The following is a 21310-nucleotide window of genomic DNA, read 5'->3' as shown; positions in this document are numbered from 1 at the left end:
ATGTCCATGAAGTTAATATACATTCTTTTTCTCTGTCCTATCCTCCCTAACTTTAGCTAAGACACCTAAAGCTCCCCATCCCACCTCCTGGCTCACAACCAAACTGAGACAACTGGAACAGCTAACGTTCTTAGGAGTTTGTAAAGTGCTTATTTATGAGGAAGGTTGGAAAGGTATTACTATTCTCATTTTATGGATGAGGAAACTAAGACTCAGAAAATTAGAAAATTATTATTATCTTTTTTTTTTAGTTAGGTCATCTAGAAAGTGTCAGTTTTCCTAACTCCAAATCCATTCCTCTGTTTACTAAAAGTAAAAGAGAGCCCTTTAAGGAAGAAAGAAAGCCAGAACCCTTGGTGACTGAAAAACCAGTCTATTTTTTGTAGTTCTTTATTGGTTCTGGAGAATCAATAAATAATGAAACATACTTCTCTCTTCTCTGCAGAGAGGTGAATGACTACCAGAGCAGAATGTCATATAAATGGTCACATGTTGTTACTTTATCAAACACATACTGCCTGGTTAAGTAATGAGTTCTCTGTCCCTGAAGGTAATTTGAGGAGTAGCTAATTGGTTGTTTTTCAGTGATGCTGTGGGAGGGATTCCTTTCTTGATTAGAAGGCTGAACAGTATAAATCCAACATCTTCATTACAGTTTTATTTTTCTATGATTTATATACAGTTCCAAATGTTAGGCACTTCTTCCTCCTATTGAGACAAGATCTATCTCTCTGAAACTTCTGCACCTTGATCTTGGTTTTTCTCTGTGAAGTTGTAGTGAATGACCTGTTACCTCTTCCCTGGGCCTCAGTTTCCTCCTCTGTAAAATAAAGGAGTTGGACTAGTTTGCCTCTTTAGCTCTGAATTTATAGTTCTCTGATCCTAATCCTTCAAGTACTTGAAAACAAAGGTTATAGTCCCTGTAAATCTTTTCTTCTCCTCTAGATTCTTCATCTATTCTTTATATGACATCATTTCTAGACCCCTTCACCCTAGAATCATAGATTAGAAGGGAAAGGACCTAAGAGATCATCTAGAACAGGGGCCTTTAACCTTTTCTGTACATGTCATGGACCCTTTTGGCAGTATGGTCAAGCTTATAGGTTCTGTCTTAGAAAAATGTTTGCTGCCTACATTCATAATGGAAGGAAATTTTAGATTAGAGGTGAGTGAAAATAAAAATGTAGTATTTTTTTTTCTCATCCAAGTAAACAGACTCCTTGAAATTTAACCATGAACTACTGGACCCTAAATTGAGGATCTCTGTTAGAGATTCACCTCCTACTCTCATTTTACAGATGAGGAAAGTGAAGTTCCAAGAAATAAAGTAACTTCCTCCAAGGACTAGTTGGTACTAAAAATTAGGGCTGGGTCTTGAACTGCAATTCCTTGATTCCCAATCCAAGGTCCTTTTCACTCCATCAAAAGGTTATCTTGGTCTTCCTCTTCTCTGTCTCAGCTGGTTAAAACCCGGAACCATTGACATAGTATTCCAGACTAGAATTAGATAATTGCTTCTTATTATCTGACCACTACATAAGCTTCTTTTGTTAAGTACATTTTTATTAATCTCTTTTGTTATTACATCACCTACATCTTCTCCAGCTTACCTTTCTCTCTCCATTTCCAGAGAGTCATTACATAAAACAAAGAATATTAAAAGAAAGAAAGAAAGGAGTAAGAGAAAACATTAGCAAAAAATTCAATGTTTGCAATATTCTATAAAAGAGTGGGACAGGTATCTTCTTTTAACCGTTCTTTAAGACCATGGGTAATCACTGTAATCATGCAACATTCTTCTTTTATGGTTTTGTACTTCTTTCTAGTGTTGTAGTTATTATTATATATATTGTATTTTTGGCTCTGCTTCACTCTGCATCCGTTCTTGCATCAGTTTTCTTTACATTCATCATATTCTTTTCTTATAACACAATATTTTATTACATCCATGTACAACAATTTGATTAGCCATCCCCCAATTGATAGACATCTACTTTATGTCCAGCTCCTTGCTAGCACGAAAGTCTTCTTATAAATATTTTGTTATATCTATATAGAGTTTCTTATCAATAATTTCCTTGAAGTGTACAGCTAGTACACCCAGAGAAGGAACACTGGGAATTGAGTGTAAAATGTTTGCACTATTGTCTTTCTACCCAGGTTACTTATACCTTCGGAATCCAATTCTTACCGTGCAACAACAAATTTGGCTTTACACACATATATTGTATCTAGGTTATACTGTAACACATTTAATATGTATGGGATTGCCTGTCATCTAGGGGAGGGAGTAGAGGGAGGGAGGGGAAAATTTGGAAAAGTGAATACAAGGGATAATGTAAAAAAAAAAAAATTACCCATGCAGATGTACTGTCAAAAAAAATTATAATTATAAAATAAATTTTAAAAAAAGAAGTATACAGCTAATAGTGGGGATCTCTGGATCAAAATGGTTGAGCTAATTCACAGCTTCACCAACATTATTCATTATAACCCCTCCATAACCCCCACCAACAATGATTATTCTTTTATCATCTTTACCAATTTGATGGCTATGAGGTGAAATCTTAGACTTGTTTTGATGTTCATTTCTATTATTATTAGTGATTTAGAGCATTCTTATTTGTAATTACTGATGATTTGTAATTCCTTTAGGAAGTGTTCACATCCTTCAACCATTTGAATATATATACATACTACATATAAACATATACACATAAACATACACATATATACATGTGTATTACATATATATTCAAGAGGAAGTAGATACGTATGGATGTGGTGAGAGACAGAGACAGAGAGAGAGCGTGTCTATATGTCTAGGATACCAAGCCCTGGAACAAAGAACAAGAAGGTGTGTGGGGGGAGCAGTTCAGCAAAGCCAAACAAATACACCATGCCTGACCGCATATGCCCTGTTCCACACTTACAGTCCCCCACCTCGGCCGGGAGTGGAAGGATGCACATTTTCTCAGCCTTCTCTGGATTTGATCTTGTAATCACCCAGCTAGTTTCCTGACGTCTCGTGGTTGTTTTGCTCGGAAAGCATTTTTAAATACCCTCCTTTCTGGGTTTAGGATTTAGTTATTAAGCACTGGAGACAGCGCACTGGAAAGCTTTGGGGTGCTAGGACTACAGAGACCCGTGGTAGTTGGCACAAAAGGCTAACCAATTTCACTCCCTTCTCCCTGCCCCAGAAGGCACCGGGGAGTCTTTGGGGGTCAGGTAGCCCCTCGCTCGGGGAGAAAAGGCGTCGAATGGGTAGGGACACCCCCCAACCCCCCGCTCCCATCTCAGACCGCCCCCTGGGAGGCCCCTCTCCTCCCCGCCCCCCTGCCTGATTCCCGATAAGAGGTTGGCAAAGGCATCGCCCGATGGCGCATCGCTGTGTCTACTCATTGTCGGCATTAACCTTCCCCACGGCTCCTTGTTCTCTGTAATGTTACACTTGTCTTCCCGCAACACATGGATACCCGAGCCAATTTTGTCATGCAAATGAATTCAGCTCCATTGTAAATCGAGCCGAGGGGGCGGTAGTTTATCTCGAGCCTGCTGGCAACGCCCGTCATCCTCCTCCACCTTCTCTTCTTCCCCCGGGGTGGAGGTAGCCGGGTGAGGGGCTGGGGAGTGGGGTTCACGGACCACCACGAGCAGTGCCAAAGGGGACTTGGCTTGGGAGGGTGGGAGAGTTAGGGGAGGGGGGAAGGGCGACACGACCTCACACGCGCCTGAATTTTTGGCCCTGGTCCTCACCAAGCAGACATCCCTCTTAGCTCACCGAGAAAATTACCGCCGCCACCTCGAAAGCCCTCACCTACCCCACCCTCCAGCCCACAATCATCAATAGAACTGAGCTCTGTTTTAAGGAAACCAGATATGAAAATACATTCCTTCACTGATTTATTCATGCAATCATATATTCATTTATTCCTTTAAAAAAAATCTTTTTTGAGCACCTGCTTTGTACCAGGCACTGTGAAAAATCAGAGCTTCTTCATTTTGCACAATGGTTCCTAGCAGGGTATCTTCAGCGAACCCATCTCCCACTCCCAAAATACTTTGAAAAATACAACCTGCTTTCCCGAGATTCAATTTTCACCAAACTTTTCAGAAATACTTCTTTTATTGCTGAAAGCAAAGGCCACCTCCCCGCCCCGCCCCCCAATTCCTTGTCTTTTAGTTCTGTGGCTGGGGACACCAAATACTTCCTCAAGAATCTTCTTCCTATATGAACAAAAATATTTCTATCAGTTCCCCATCTATTGGGAAATGACTGAACAAATGAAAGCAATAATAATAATAATAATAATAAATGAGGGTTTCAATAAAACCTGGGAAGACTCCTATGAACTAACTGATTCAGTGAAGTAAGCAGAGCCAAAAGAACAATTTATTCAATAACAATATTATAAAGAAAAACATCTTTGAATGATTTTAGAACCTGATCAATACAATGGACAACTGGGATTTCAGAAGACTGATGATGAAACTTGCCACTTACCTCTTGATAGACACACTCAATGTTGGCGTTTATTTTGTTTGAGTGTCTATATTAGTTAAAAAGATTTCTGTTGTTTTGTTTTATTTTTTTTAGATTGGGTAAGGGAAAAGAAGGAAGGAAGGGAAGGAGGGAGGGAGAGAGGGAGGGAGGAAAGGATGCACACTGTGTCCCCTTGATCTTTGGAGGGCATGAACTAGGGTTAGAAAAACTCTAAAAATCTCAAACCCCTCCCGACCAATGATGTAAACTGTTTCCCCCTTGATCTTTTGGGGGGATGGAAAATTGAGATTTGTAGGGTTTTCTAACCAGGTCCACCCTCCCCCCAAAGATCAAGGGGGACACAATTTACATCAGGAGGGAGGGAATGAGAAAGGGAGGAAAGAATGGAATAAATGGAGGGAGGGAAAAAGAATCACTGAGGCATCTTTGTTTGTTTGTTTTTTTAATAGAGAAAAAAGAACAGAAAGAAGGACCAGAAAGAAGGCCAGAAAAGCAGAATAACTTTAAAAGTTACAGCTTGATCTCTTAAGCTGAACTCAGTGCCTGACATATACTAGACACTTAATATTTATTAAGAGTGAATTGACTAACTTTAGAAAACAGATAGTACATAACAGAGACCTACAGTTTCATGTACAATCCTTTTATTCTATTGTACTGTAAGTATATAAATCCCTATTCTGTTTGGATTTGACAAATTCATAATAAAAACAAAAACTGATTAAAAAAAAAAATAGCCCTTTCAATTTCCTTCAAGGCTTAGTTTTAGTGCCTCTCCTCTATGAAACCTTTTGTGATTCCTCTTCCTCTCCCCAGCTGTTATTGTCTATTATTTAGAATATAAACTCTTTGAGGGCAGGTACTGTTTCACTTTTAACTTTATATCTCCATAGTTTAGCCTAGTGCCTGGCACATAATAAGCTTAATAAATTCTGATTGATTGAGTAAATGATTAAGTCCCCATATTGACTTAAATAGGAGAGACTAGTTCCTGAATGTCTGTGACTGGCTTTCTACCTACTCCCGAAGAAAAAGAAGGTGTATGACTGCCAAATCTTCTAAAGAACCAAGGCCTTGGCCTGACTTTTCCAACTCCATATTAAAATAGGCCTTCGGTTGCCAGGTGATGGGCCCCAGAGTACCACAGAACAAAGAGCCTATAAATCCAGAAGCTAAGACAGAGGAAGCAGGCAAAGATCTGTAGGTCCAGATGGCTGGGTCCAGAGACAAGTCAGCAGCAGCATTACTAGTGAGCTAGGCTGATCCTGTCCTCTGGAAAGCTGGACTCTCTGGCCTACTTGACAGTACTGGTTTGGTGTATCTGGGAGTCATGACTGGAGGCCCATGAATATTGATTGTAGCTAAAAAAAAGTCAGAGGCCAGATAGCAAGTGAGTGATGTCTCTGATTGAGCTAGGGACAGAAATGCTGATATCTTGGGAAAGGAGAGTAGCATGGTGGAAAAGGCAAGGCAAGAAGAATTTATTAAGCCCTTCCTATAGTCTTGGCATTGGGGATACAAATATAAGAAAAAGCCCAAAACAGTCACTTGTCTTTAGGAGCTTATTCTAAATGAGGAAAATAATACACAAAAAGAAGCTTTAAAAGGGAGAGAGTATAGGGGGTGTTATCCACTGGGAAGAAGACGCTGAAGTCCAGAAAGTCAGAAGAATAGCTTCGAGGAGAGTGAAGATTGATCAGTTTAGGTTCCTTTCCAAATAACAATGGGGGGGCAATGTAAGGAACCCACTGATAGAGAAGGATGTTCTCTATTATAAAGGGATGTTCCAGGGTGAGGTCAAAGGGATGGATGATTCTTTCAGGGAGAGAAGGCACTAGACCCTGAGGGAGGTTCCAGAATGAGTCTGAAGCTGAGTTATGGTGTCGAATTTCAGAAAATTGGAAGTAGAGGTAGGAAGGCAATGTAAGTTGACCAACCTATGCACCTTCCCAAAAGGGAGGCTCCAGGAGGAATTCACCATTGGGTGAAGTAGACTAGCATGGCAGAGAGATGTTCCAGTTTTATAAGGGTGTTATAGGAATTGCTAGATCTTCCATCACCCAAAACAACACTGACTTTTAGGTATTTGCCCACATCAGTTGAGTCCTAAAACTAGCTATTACCTAACAAGAGTCAAGGTACACATGACTATAATGAGGGAAAAACCCCTGGTTGAGCTCTGAGAATATGCTCCTGGTCAGGACTGGGAATTTGTCTGAAGTGGTGCAGGTAAGTATAGGCTGAAATAGGAAAGAATAGTTGCCATGAATCTACCCATCAAAAAATCTCGATGCCATAGAGAAATACTTCCTTTCAAATCCATCACTTTCCTCTTCTCCTTCTTCTCCATCCACCCCTTCCTCTAGCCATACATATTGTCCAACATTGTCCAAGAAAAGCAACTCCTCCCAGAAGAATGTGAAGAGGTCAGCTGTAGAGGGCACACATGACTCCATTTCCTACACCAAGAAGAAGAAACTGTGCAAGGCTCTGGGAAAGGACCTGGGGGAACAGTGTAGATGAGCTAAGTGGAGAGGACAAGCCAAATCTGGGCCAGGTAAGCGGAGAGACACCAGCAGACCTAGGGACCACATTAGACATAAGGAAGGATGAGCCACATTTGGTGTCATAGGTCTAGGTTGGGTATTTATTCCTTCTCTCCATCCTCTGACTGCAGCAATCCATATGTGGATTGCCCACTTGTGGGAGATCTGCAGCAAATGCCTCATCTCATCTGAATTTTCTCCCTTTTACATTTGTCTGCACTTCTGCTTTTAACATAAGATGCTCTCAGCTAACATAGACTCATTAGAACATAACCATTTTGATAGAGAAGCATAATACTGATGACTCTTAGGATCCAGAGACAATAGAGCTGGGCTTAAAACCCAGCTCCATCACCTACCAGCTATAAGATCACCAGGTTGCTCATCTACATAGAATGGGAAGAATGCTTGTATCGCCTGCCTCATGGGGTTGTTGTGGAAGAAATGCTTTGTAAATCTTAAAATACTATGAAAATGTGAAGCTTTTGAGACTAAACTAAGAATTAGAAAGGTAGATATGCTGCTTAGGAAAAAAACCCAAACAAATACAACATGATATAGTCCCAAGCCAAACAAATAAGATTTCTTGATTATGTGATATTTTGAATACTGGGGCCATTGTTTTTCTTCACCACTGTTACAGGTAATCTAGAATTTATTGCAAAGGAAACATTCTCAGGCCCTTTCCATGCCAATGAGCTGTAGGTGGGAGGAAGGCTCTGTTCCCAAGGCTATCTGTTCTAACATTAGAGTTTTGGGGGTGGGCTGAAGAGAGAGAGAGGAAAAGCTTTTCCCTGCCCAGACCTAAAAGCAAAGTTTTATTTATACTGTAAAGGACAAGAAGGGACTCCCTTCTGAACATATGTAAAGTATGGAAATGAGACCTGGACCACTTCCAGTAGGCTACCTCCCTCCTATCAGAGATCTACACAGTCCCCATGATTCATAAAACTGTTCTGGGGTTTTTGGTAGTCTTCATTTTTTTAATTAAATTTTTTGGAATTATCAAATGCTTTTCTCCCTCCCACCTTGAAAAAAAAAACACAAAGAAAAACAAACAAAATGCTTAACAAATAAGCATAGTCAAACAAGACCAATTCCTTTATCCACCGTATCTAAAAATGTGTCTCATTCTGATTAGTCCTTCACCTGTATAGGAACAATGGCTTTTCTATTCTCTACTGTGGAAGCTGAGACAAAGATAGTGGGTTCAAGGGAAAGCAGCCAAGAGGCCTTGTTTTTAGTTCTCATCTTATCTGTGCAATATTGGTCAGGTCATTTTGGTAGTCTAGTCTCCCTCTGCTCATCTGTCAAGTGGGTTTAATATCACTTGGCGTCATTACCTCCCAGCGTGGATGGGAAAATCTACTCTGAACATAGATTGAAATTTGGAAGGCTTACACGTCATCCAGTCCAATCACCTCATTTTACAGAGCAGGAAACTGACTATCCAAGATCCCACATGATGGGTTTAAATCCCAGGAGTGGGATTTAATGCTAATAAAGCTCTGGAGTCATATAAGTGGAACTGAACTTTTTGGAGTCTGGTTTTACTGTTTTGCTCAGGCTGTTTGATTGATTGCTCTCCCCACCTGGAGTGTCCTTCTTTCTTATTCTATTGGGTGCCTACCTTTCCTTTCAAGTCCAAATCAAAAATCACCCTCTCCCAGAAATCCTTCCCTGATCTCCTGACTGGTAACAATCTCTCCCCTCATCACTCTCATTGCTTTGTGATGTTGGATAATAATGTGCTACTCCTTATTTCTTAAACTTGTCCTCTGCTATCCTACCTTCTGAATAAAATTCATTTACATTATATCCTCCCCCTAAAATGTCCTCCATCTCCCACCATCTTCCTCTTTAAAAATCCCACCAGTTAAAGACCATCATCTCCATGAATTATTTCCTGATCTCCTTCCTCTCCCCCATCTAGGACTACTTTAAGAGCACCTTGCCTCCTGTAGCAATTTGTACTGTATCATACTTATTTGTACTCATGTCAAAGTACTTTAAAGACCATGGGAAGTAGAGAAAATCAGCATGCCACCAAAACGATTTTTTAAAATCCCATTTAACATATTTTAAACATGTTTAACATATATTGGATTACTTGCCATCTAAGGAGGAGGTGGGGGAAGGAGAGGAAAATTGAGACACAAGGTTTTGCAAGGATCAATGTTGAAAAATTATTCATGTGTATGTTTTGAAAATAAAAAGCTTTAATTAAAAAAAAAAAAGATAAATCTAAAACACATTCCCAGGCTCTAAGAACTATATAATGGAGAGTACAGGATTTGAATCCCTACTCTGTTACTTGATACCGGTGTTACTTTGCCCTCTCTGGGCTTAATTGCTTCCTCTGTATAATGAAGGGGTACTTCATGGTATAATGGAAAGAGTTTGAAGTTTAGAGTTAGATAATTCTCTACCTCTCTGAGTTCAAATCCTAGCTCTCCTACTTCTAAGCTGTATGGCCTTGGACAAATCACTTCACTTTCCAGACCTCAGTTTCCTCATCTGTAAAATAAGAAGGGGTGGCCAGATAATCTCTAAATTCCTTTCCAGTTTTACATCTAGGATCCTGTGATCTCTCCCCTGACCCTGTCTGGCCAAATTCCTAGAGTGCACAAAAACCCCCAACTCCCCAAAGTGCTCCAGCTGTGTATATATTGATAGAAGCATGCAGAGAGGTAAGTCGATTATCAAACACTTAGTAAGCACCTTCTTGGATGACCCCATTGTGCCAAACATGTGATCTGCTCTCAAGTCTAGTGGGGGGAGAAGACATAAACACAGATAACTAACTCACACCATAATCCAACAAATGCATTACAACATCTCGAAGCAATGTGAGGGATGAGGAGAGGAGGTTGTTATCAGTCAGGGGATCAGGGAAGGATTTCTTGGAGGGGATGGTTTTTGAGTTGGGTTTGAAAGGATAACTAGGCATGAGGAAGGAAGGCATTCCAGGTGGAGGAAGCAATGAAGCAATCAACAGCCTGAGTAAAGTATAGTTGTTGTTCAATTATTTCAGTGGGGTCTCATGTTCATGCTCCATCTGGGGTTTTCTTAGCAAAGATACTGGATTGGTTTGTCCGTTCCTTCTCCAGTTCATTCTACAGATAAAGAAATTGAGGCACATTGAATTAAGTGACTCGCCCAGAATCACACAACTAGTAAATGTCTGAGGTCAAATTTGAACTCAGGAAGAAAAGTTTTCCTAAATCAACTGATCAAAGTAGGGAGGCCAGAATCCCAGTCATTCAGAAAAAAATTAGTGCTGGGAATTGGGGGAGGGGGGAGGGATGTTTGCCTTCAGGAGGCAGAGTTGGTTTTAAATGTTATTCCCAGACCATGATTCAGTTGAACAGAATCACAGATTCCAAGTGCTGAGAAGGCCCTTGGAGATCATTCACTCCAATTTTCCTTTTTTCAGGTAGGATATTGAACCCCCAGCTCATTTACCCCAATTTTCCTTTTACCGTGAGGGATATTGAACTCCCAGAGGGAAGATGCCCAAGTAGGTGATAGAGTTGGGACTAGAACTCAGCCCTGTGTTCTTTCTATTGTATCCAATCTATTCCTGGTCTGGAGAGTTTACATAAATAGAAATTTTATACACACCCATGTGCCTATATATGAATGCACACACAAACGCATGTTCTATATAATACAATGCATATATGATGAACATGTGTATGCATTATGAATCTATTTGTCACATTTCCATCAAAGAACTTGATCTCAGGCCAGATGAGAACAGATAAGCCTGTTGATAGCTGGCCTAGCCCGAAGTGTCTGCAATTACTATGTGCCGGGTGCTGTGCTAAGAGTGAAGAATACAAAGCAAGTTCACTGTTAAGACTGGAACTGAAAAATCTTGTCAGAAGACAGGGCTTTGGTAGACAAGCACTACCCTGGAGCCTGGGTCTTGGAGCCTTGGCCCTGCCGCTAATTCACCATGTGATTACAAACAAGTCGTTTCCCTCGACTGGGTCCCAGTTTCCTGGTTCCTAAAATGAAGAGACTGGGAACCGATGCTTTGAAAGGCCTTTCCCCTTCTGACATCCTACCGTTTTAAATTCAACAGCCATGGCCCACGTCCCCACACTGCTCTTGCTCAAGAAGGCATTGCTGGGCCATTTCGAAGGTACCCCTGGTCTCAGTCGGTCTCTCCCCCTCCCCATCTTCCCTTCCACATACACAATGCACTCTCCACCGTGGATCTCTCCCCACTGATAAATGTGCTCGTAGGGGGTAATCAATAGGGACCCGGGTCCCAGTCACCGGGGACTGAGCATCTCCCGGCCATTTATCGTGGGGGGCGTCAGAGTAAATGGGTCCTGGGGCTGCGGGCACAGCCGGCCTTAAGTTCCACGGAATAATGACGGCGTCCTGAGTTTTTCCTGCCGTAATTTATGCCCTGCGCTCCCGCTCCAGTCACTCAATACCAGTGAGTCTGCAGAGGTAGAGATAGTCCTTAATGAGAAGAGGTCTTGCCTTTATCTCTTTTATATTTCAACCATTATCTCCCCCCAGTCTATAGCCACGCGGTTACCTCTGACAATAATGCTCAGAGGCAACAAATGCTGATGAGTTTTCTATGCAGTCCTCACAATAAGTCTATCAAAACAACCTCGAAAAATTATGAACCCCGTGACAGACAAATACAACCGGCTTCGGCGTGAATTTAGAGCCCCCGACGCTCAGCTCCTTTTAATTCTTCAGGCTGCCCTTATCTCTGCTGTTCCTCTTCTGGCGAGAAGATAACAGTAATTCTTCTCTATGCTAGGGTGTGTGTGTTTTTTTTTCACCCACTGAGTGAGATGTTTTCCGTGTCTTTCTGCTTGCTAAAGATAAAGGGTTAAAGACCAACTTGTGTTGGGTGCTTTGTCTGCGTGGGGGGGGGGGGAGGAGGAAGGGGAGAAGAAAGGGGGGTGGTGGGGAAGAGAGGGGAAAAAAAAGTAATCAGCATTCAAGAGATTGCTATCGGAGGAACAGCGCAGAGAACAGTAATTTTGCCGGCTTCGGCGAGGGCTCTCTCCACCCTCCCCCCCCCTTTTTTTTATGAATGCGCATAATGCCTAGAGTGTTGGGGCCAGATAAAAGAATTAGCGGCGGCACAGGGGGACCGAGGCACTGAGTACAGGGGAGAATTAGAATGTCTATCTTTGTCTCTCCCAGCTCATCCAGCCAGCCGGGGCTCCAGGCTCGTAAACAATTTAATCTTTTTGCTACAGTTAAAATACAAAGACAGCAAGCCTCCTTCTTCCAAATGGAAAAGGGAGGAGGAGGAGGAGGATTGGGGAGGGGGGAGGGGGAGTTGGAAAGAGAGGGAGGAGGCGGAAAAGGGCTGACACCACAAACTTTTCCCAGGTTAACCCCTTGGCTCGGAGCTGAAATCTTCACAGTCTGTGCTCCTACTCGGCCTGCCCTCCTTCCTTCCGTTGTTCCCTAGGCACCGTATCCAAGTCCTTTCACTAGAATGTATTAGTCCGTTTTCCATTTTTCCACCGTCTCACCTCTGTTCGAGTCGCACCTCTTCCCCACCCCCCATCGCTGGTTTTGGCAGCTCACCCCTTTCCCCGTTCTGCCCCGGGCCCCCTCGGAGCAGCCAGCTCTTCCCCGTTCCTTCTCGTCACTGGCCTACATTTACTAATAGCTGGAGAGAGAAAAGTTGCCCCTGAGCGGTCCTGTTCCTTTCAGGTCCTGCGGTTATCACAAAGAACCAGAGCTGAAGAGCAATGTGAAGTCTAGAAGGAGGACAAGCCTGGGAGAGACACAGACCCTAAGTTGGAAGCCCAGAATGAGTGCTTTGGAGTCATTCCACAGGTATACAAAAATCTCTTGATTATAAAGTCCTTGTTTCTTTCCTCTGTTTTCTCCATAGGGCCAAATAGGGAATCCGTCGAGTGAGGACCCACCCTGATCTGCTGACAAACTGCCGGGGACCAATAACAGATTCTGAAACAGACACAGAGATCATCAGTCCCCCACATACATAAGCCTTGACCTAGACTGAAAGTTCTGGGTTTATTTAGACCTGGTTCACTATGCACATCACTTTCTTTGACTCATGCTCCCATCTAGGGTTTCCCTTGGGAATACCTTCCCTAACAGTATTAGGAAATACTTTGTGTCTAAGTCTCTAGAGAAAAGGCCAAAGGCTCCTTAGCTCCTATGCAAACACAAAGACTTACAATACATAGAATAACAGGCCATAACAAAGGACTCACGGTGAAAACAGTGAAGCCATTCTCCTTCCCTCTCCAGAGACCCCCACCTAGGAACACCCTAGCGTTGAGCCATCCCTATAAGGGAAAACCACTTGAAGTTCCCCTTTGGAGAATCCCAGACTTCCAGCACTACCCTGTGGCTAAGGGCCCTCCTAAAGGGAGAAAGCACCATACAGTATAATTCTTACTTTTAGTGAAGGGTAAAGTTTGATTTTCCTTGTCCACACCACTGCTCTGTCCTTTGCTGATTTTCAGATGTGATGCTTAGTCTTAAAACTTCTTACTGTCTAGGAGGCCCTCTCTGCAGGAGGTCTATCCCAGAAAATTTCCCCTCTGTGCCCAGGAGACCAGTCATTCAACCACTTCCTCTAGCTAATACCAATTCTGGGGCTCCCACTTCCTTTCTCTCCAAGATATCATGTGATTCCCTGGAAGGGCCACCTAGATGCACAGGCATTCCCCTCCAGTGAGCTGAGCCTGAATTTCTCCTATCTGCATCTCTCTGCTCTCTGAATGCTCTATCTGTTTAAAGGCCAAATCCAAGGGTGTGTCTCAGGTGTAGGACTAGCCATGACTCAATCAATCATTCTCAAATGCCAGGACTCAATCAATCACCCTTAATGTGCTGTCAATGGGCCAATGAGTACCCAGGGCAAGGGTACTCATTCACACCCCATTAAGGAGACATCGTCAATGCCAGAACAGAGTCTCAAATGCTTGTCAATGGGGATGTTTATAACTAGTGTAGAGAGACATCCTCAGTGCCAGAACAAAGGCTTCATCTTTTAACCTTGTTAACCTTAACCAGGCTCCTCCTGGGCTCACCTACTTGACACACAGAAGTTGGTGGTGAGGATCTCTGACATAAAAAGAAGGCTGTCTTCCTCAGGTCGAGAAAGAAAGCAGAAAAGCAGAGATATTATCAAAAGACAGAGGGCAGGGGTAAGAAGAATTGAATGAGATTTTTTTTAATCCCAAAAGGCTTTAAATGATTATCTATTTTAACTCTCCATATTTAACAAATGAGGAAACTGAGGTTCCGAAAAAGAAAACAGTTTTGTTCAAGGTCACACAGACTCCTGAATCTCAGTTCAACCTCTTTTCCCCTGGAGATGGTGGATGAATAAGAAGACCACACTGGAGTCAGTTCACAGCTGGTGCCTAGTATTGAATAGGACACCCTTCTAGCAACTTTTGCCTCATCACAACCCCCAATTTCCCCAAATGGCTTTACCATTTTCACTCAGTTGTCAAGTGTTCCTTACCCCAAATCCTGTACAGACACTGCCCTCTCTCTCGAAGGTAGGTGGCTCAGGAAAGCAGAAGGGAATTGGGAAAAGATGTGGGGGGGAATTGGAAGTTGGAGAAATGGTTTGCCTTCTTTTATCTCCTCTACAGATAATGATGAGACTTTCCGTTAATGAAGGGAATGAAGCAAGGGAGTTTTGGAAAGAGAAAGCTCTTATTGAATCTGAGAAGAGTGACTATCTCCCAGATTGGACAACTCAGTAATTGTGGCCCACACTGATCATTTCTCTGGCTGACTGACTTAGTATTTTTATTGAACTGCAGATTTATATATCTAAGAATATTTGGTCTCCTATTTAATATATACAGACACATACTGAATTAAGAGCTAGCATTTATATAGGTTTCTAAGGTACTTTTTCAACTTATTATCTTGTAATAGCCTCACAACAATCCTAGAAAGCAGGTGCTATTATATTATTCCCATTTTACAAGTGAGGAAACTGAGGCAGGGTCAATATAGGTAATAAAGGTGTGAGGTGGGATGGTGAACTCAATTCTTCTTGACTCCAAGGCCAACACTTAATCCACTATATCATCTAGCTACCTAGAGGGTCCCACCTCTGACATTTACTGTGTTGCCATACATAGGTTGTTTAACCTCTCTGATCCCCTAAGACTTATAAACTATTATACATGGATTGTGGTCTGTACAACCCACCACAGATCTCCAACTATTCCATATGTATGTTCTTTGTCTTTTTCCCAACTAAGATCACAGATTTAGAGCTGGAATCTGACCTCTTTATTTCAGAGAAGAGGAAATTCAGCAACAGAGAGGTTAAATAATGTTGGGAGATATGGTGGTTAAAAAAAATGGATAAGAAATTAGAATACCTGCCTTCAATTCTCAGCTTTGTTGAGGTTTGAGTAACCACATATAGGCCAGTTCCCATCTCTGAGGCTCAGTTTCCTCATTTATAAAATGCAGCTTCATCGAGACAGTTGCCAAACTTCTTCCAGCTTATAATGCTATAAGAGTATAAGCTTCTTGAGAATAGGGATGACATTTTATACTTTCTTCATATTTTTGGCAGATTTTTCAAATTTTAAACTTAAATTCAAAATGAGAAAGAAAAAGAAAATATTTCCATGCACATGGAAGAGCACAAGATATATATTTATTTATTTATTTTATATAAAAAATATTTTATATAAATAGATAAATTTTATATAAATAAATAAATATATAATATTTATAATTTATATTATATATAATTACATATAATGTAATTATATATAATATATAATAAATTAATTAAAATAATATGATATATTAAAATTATAAATATATAATATTTATAATTTATATTATATATAATATATAAATATAAAAATATAAATAAATATTATATATATATTTATAAATATTTATATTTATTCAATATAAAACAATAAATTTCCATTTCAAGAAAACCTATAAAATAAATTCTATACATTGTTTTCGAAGCAGACCAGTTTTTCTTTGCTTCTTTGTTGGTCTTCTTTTGTTCTCTGCTGTGCACTTTTTGCTTTATTTTTTCCTCTCCTTCTCCTCAACACCCTAAAGAAAGCTAAAATTAAGGATGGATATGTGTGTATGTGTGTATGTGTGTGTGTGTGTGTGTGTGTGTGTGCATAGATATGTGTTTGTGTATTTATGTATATACATATACATAGATATCTATAAATATGTACCTCTATATACATACATACATATATAAGATCACACTATGCTTATTTACTCCTATCACTTGTTTCTTTGAAAGTGGAAGTGCCCTCCTTCATACGTCCAAATCTTTCCATGTTTTCTAATCAGCACATCATTTCCTATACCATAGCAATATTCCAATTCAATCACATCCAATCTGAGAGATTGTCTATGAAACTTTTCCTCCCCAATTTTTGTGCATTTCTTCTATTCTTGTCTATGTAGGTTTTATTTAGACAAGAAAATTTTAATTTATAATAATCAAAATGATTTACACTTTAACAATGCTCTCATCTTAATAATATAGTTTAATGTTTGGTGCTATTAAGTCTATTTCCTTTACATCCTTTTCCTTTGGTCTCTTTGAAGTTCTGGATCTTTTGTTCTTCCAAATAAATTTTATCACTTTTTCTTTAACTCAGCAAAACAAGTTTTAAGTAATTTAATTGGGATGACATTGAATAAGTAGATTAGTTAGGAAAAGCTGGCATTTAAAAAATTATATTGGCTTTACCTAGCCATGAACAATAAATATTATTTTAATCATTTAGATCTGAGTTTATTTGTATAAAAAGTGTTTTATGTTTAGGTTCATGCAGTGCTTGGGTCTGTTTTGGCAGGTATCCACTTAAATATTTTATACTGTCTGATATTTTAAATAATTCTAAAACTATTTTGAATAATATTGCTGACACATAGCATAGTTTCACTTTCTTTGTATTCTTAAATAGAGTTAATCTCAGCTTCATCCTCACTGTTATTTCTTTCTTCTCCCTATATTTCATTGCCAAAACAGCTGGTCTAAAGCTTTCCTGCTTTCCTCAAACTCCAACCTACCCCCTTCAGATGATGACCTGACCTATTTTATGGAAACCAAAGTCATTCAAAGTGAACTTTCAACTCCTCTCTATTGCTCATTTTTTTTCTGGGTATTCATTGTCTCTTCTTCCCCTCCTATATTTGAGGAAACTGTATCCTTTCTTCTTCCTAAGGCTGCCCTTTCTATTTGTGCTCTTAATTCTATCCTTTCCCATTTCCTTCAGAATCTTACTGAATCAGTTGCCTCCTCCCCACATCCCCTTTTCAAATCTGACCTTCTTCCCATTTCCCTAAAAAAAAATTCTTAAATCTCTTGTGTTAAAGCAACCTTTCCTCGATGGGCATCTAGATGGTGCACTGAATATATTGCTGGGCTTAGAGTCAGGAATACCTAAGGTCAAATCTGGACTCAGAAATTTACTCATTATGGGACTCTGGCAAGTCACTTTAATCTGTCTGCCTCAGTTTCTTTATTTGTAAAATAGAGATAACTACACAATTCTTCCATGGTTATATGAGAGCCAAATGAGATAACATATGTAAAGCACTTTGTAAACCTTAAAGTCCCATATAAATGCTAACAGTATTGTAATGATTATATATCCTCAAACTACAATTCTTCCCTTCTTTTCATTTCCAGACTTCTGGAAAGAGCAGACTGACTTTATTTTTCCATCAAATCACTCCTTATCTTTTATGGTCTAACTTCTACTTCCATTTGTCTGTAGAAATTGTACTCTCAAAGGTGACCTCCTAATTCTCAAATCCAATGGCCTTTTCTCAGTCAAGAGAAGTCAAGACTACATCTTTAGATTCACAGGGTAAGGGAGGAGTCATAAGGATGGAGGTTTTATCCACCTTTATCCCATTGCCCACCCCAAAGAGGGCTCAGCTCAGGTTACCCTGGTCTCTGAAATTCTATTATGATAAATGACCCACCTCAGGTGGGAAGAAGTCAGACTCAGAAACCAGATTCCTCTCCCCTCTCCACCCACTCATCTTCCAACCCAAGCTACTTCTTTATTGCTAGAGTCATGGATCTAGTAGCACATGTTTTAGAGAAACTAAAATTGTACAGACAATTATAGCCAGAGAAATGGGCTGACATTTGCTAGCTATGTTTGTGTTTCTAGGAAAGTCATTCATCTCTCTGAAACTCAAATTTCTCCATCTGTGAAATAGGCTTAAGAATAATAAAACAATACCTATGGCAAAGATTATTGCACTTTGTAAACTTTAAAGTGCTACAGAAATGTGAGTTGTTATCTGTTACCTGAATGACATCAGTTTTTATACTAGATAAGTGGGGATACAGAACTGTAAGATATCTGAGGGAAAGACAGGGAGAGAAGGAGAAGAGGGAGAAAAATCAAGAGGGAGAGAAAGAAAAAGATAAAAGGGAAAGAGAAAGAGAATGAGGGAGGGAAGAGAGGAAGGAGATAGAAAAACAAAGAGGAGGGGAAAGAGAAAGGGAAGGGGAAAGAGGCACACACAGGGGAGGGGGAAGAGAAGAGAGTGAGATAAAGGACAGACAGAGAGAGACAAAGACAGAGGACATAGAGAGACATTGAGAGAAGGTGAAGGAAGGAAGAAAGAAAAGGAGAGACAGAAAGAAACAGCAATAGCTGCAGATAAATAAGACAAAGACACATTAAAAGGATCATACAATTACATAATATTAGACTTGATATCAATATCCAAAGCAGTATTAAGGATCCAACTCTCTCCTTTTATAGATGGGAAAACAGATCCTAGGGAAAACAACCAGGATCACACAGGAAATTAATGGAAAAGTCAGGAATAGAACTCAGATCTCCTAATTCCCAGGATAGGAATGGAGCTTTCTTCTTAATTGTTTAAGAATAAATGGTTAACTTGCTATTACTGGAAAAAAGGGGGTGGATGGGTTTTATTTTGTTATGGTTTTTTAGGGCTAGGCCTAAAAAAAAGTCTCAGGGCTTCTCCACCTGCAGCTCACCATTAACCTGCAGTCTGGCATAGTTGCACTTAGAATCTTAGAATTTCCAAGGGCATCAAGATCATAGGATTATAGTTTGAGAACCACAAGGGACCTCAGGATCCCTAAACTAACTCCTAATTTTACAGATGAGGAAACTGAGGCCCAGGAGGTCAGGTGATTTGCTCAAAAGCACACAGAGCCAGAATTCCAAGTCACATCTTCTGAGTCCAAATTCCAAACTCTTCAAACAAGTTTTCTGGGACGCTGAGGTATATTTTGCTCATGGTCATAGCACTTTTTTTTCTGACACGAAGACCAGTAGTCTAGCTACTGTGCTATGCTGCCTCTCCACGTGACATAGATATATATCCTCAAATTTCCAGTGTCACCTGTCCCATAAGAGGCTATTTTTAATCCCTTCCCTTTGTGCCCACTCCCCATCTCAGCTGCAGTGACAGATCCTCAAGGACAACCTTGATGAATTCCTTGATATTTTCTCTGCCATGCAGGTGTGCTTACCCTTTGCCCAGAGCCCTCTTCACTGCAAATTCTCTTTTTCTCTTTACTCTTCCTTTCTGGGGCCTCACTTCTGGGCTTTCTCTGGGCCAGGTGCATCCTCTCCTTGGCCAACAGAACTGTAGTGAGAAGTATACGCCCATGAAGATAGTGAGTCGCAGATGTGCAGTCAGAATAGCATCTGCTACTAGGCAAGAGGTGTGTGTGGATGACATCCCATAAGAACCAGGGATTATCTACAAGTTTGGGAGACTCAGAAAGCAATGCAGGATATGACTAGTATTCTTGGGTAATGCCCCTGCTTCCCTTCAGCCCTTCTGGCTTAACAAGGCAGTTGGAGGATGTCTCTCCTGTATCTAACTGTCTTCCAATTGCTTAATTCATTGATCAAAATATTTTCTTCTTTAAGCCAAATCTAATTCCTTTTTTGCTTTAACCTAAATGCATTTCCAGGAGTGTCGGAGTTTAAGGGAACTGGAGACAGGGAAGGATTTCTGTTGTTATTTGCATTGATATTCCTGAAATGAACTTTCTTTGCAAACCTAGGAGGAGTCTCTAAAGTTCCAGACATCATCATAAAATCTTAGCCACTTAGTGGGACAGAGGGATGGATCAGAAGGTCAGAGCCTTGGGTTCTGGGGCAAGTCACTCCCTGGACCTCAGTACACAGAGAGCTGGACTAGAATAATTTCTGAGGTGCCTTCCAGCTCCAGCATTCTGTGAAGAAACCAGACTTCCTCTATCTCAGAAAAAAATCCAGGACAGACTTGAATTTCAAGAAAAGAAAGTGCAGAGAGGCTTTTCAAAAGGAAGCTCCTTTGTTAGGCCTTGTGCCCTAATTTTTGGTTCAGAAAATGCAGTGAAGGTCTATACAACTCCGGCAATAGCCTGCCTTATACCGAGAGAAGGTCAGGCCAGGGAGACAGGGCTCTCATGCTACCGTGTTCTTGGAATGTCTGGGACAGTTACTGATGGTGGCGGATGGAGGGGACACTGGAAAAGCGTGGATCCCCGGCTCCCCCAAACACGCACAGGAGACTATGAATGGGAGGGCTCAGTCAGGGGCCAGGGAAACATAGGAGAGGGTTTGGGATATAGGGCGGTGTAAGAGCCAATACGGACTCATCCAAAGACTGGGCCCCCACTCCCACCCTCCCACTTTTCACTACCCTCCGTTCCACATCCGTCCTAGTTTATGCGATACCCCTCCCTTTACAACGCTGTCCACAGCAGATCCCCCAAGCTGGACTTTGTCTTTGCAGATACACATCCCCGCACCCTTGTCCCCATCTCCTGACGCCAGCAACGTTCTCCAAAAGGGATAGTGCGCGGGCGCGCAGTGCACCCGGACAGACAGACCACCCGGGCGGCCGCGCGCGCGCGCACACACACACACACACACCCACACACACACACACACACACACACACACTCTCGCGCGCGTCTCCTGTCTCCAAGCCTGGACCGCGCGCAGTTCCTTGAAGCTGAGAACGAGGCGGCGGCAGAGCCGGGAGAAGGGAAGGAGGGAGGCCGGAGAGAGCTCGGGAGCCGGGTTAAACCGAGAGAAAGAGCTCTCCCCTCCGATGTTAAGTGCAGAGCGGGACTTTAAGTAGCAATTAAAGCGGCCGAAGGAGATGGCCAAACAGTGTCTATCCTTTCTCCCCCACTTTGAGATAAGAAAGGAAGAAAAAGGAAAGGGGAGGATGTAAAAAAAAAGGGGGGGGGAAGCCC

This window comes from Sminthopsis crassicaudata, chromosome 4 (assembly GCF_048593235.1).
Source record: "Sminthopsis crassicaudata isolate SCR6 chromosome 4, ASM4859323v1, whole genome shotgun sequence".
In the NCBI taxonomy this organism is placed as follows: Eukaryota; Metazoa; Chordata; class Mammalia; order Dasyuromorphia; family Dasyuridae; genus Sminthopsis; species Sminthopsis crassicaudata.
This window is presented reverse-complemented; position numbering follows the sequence as displayed.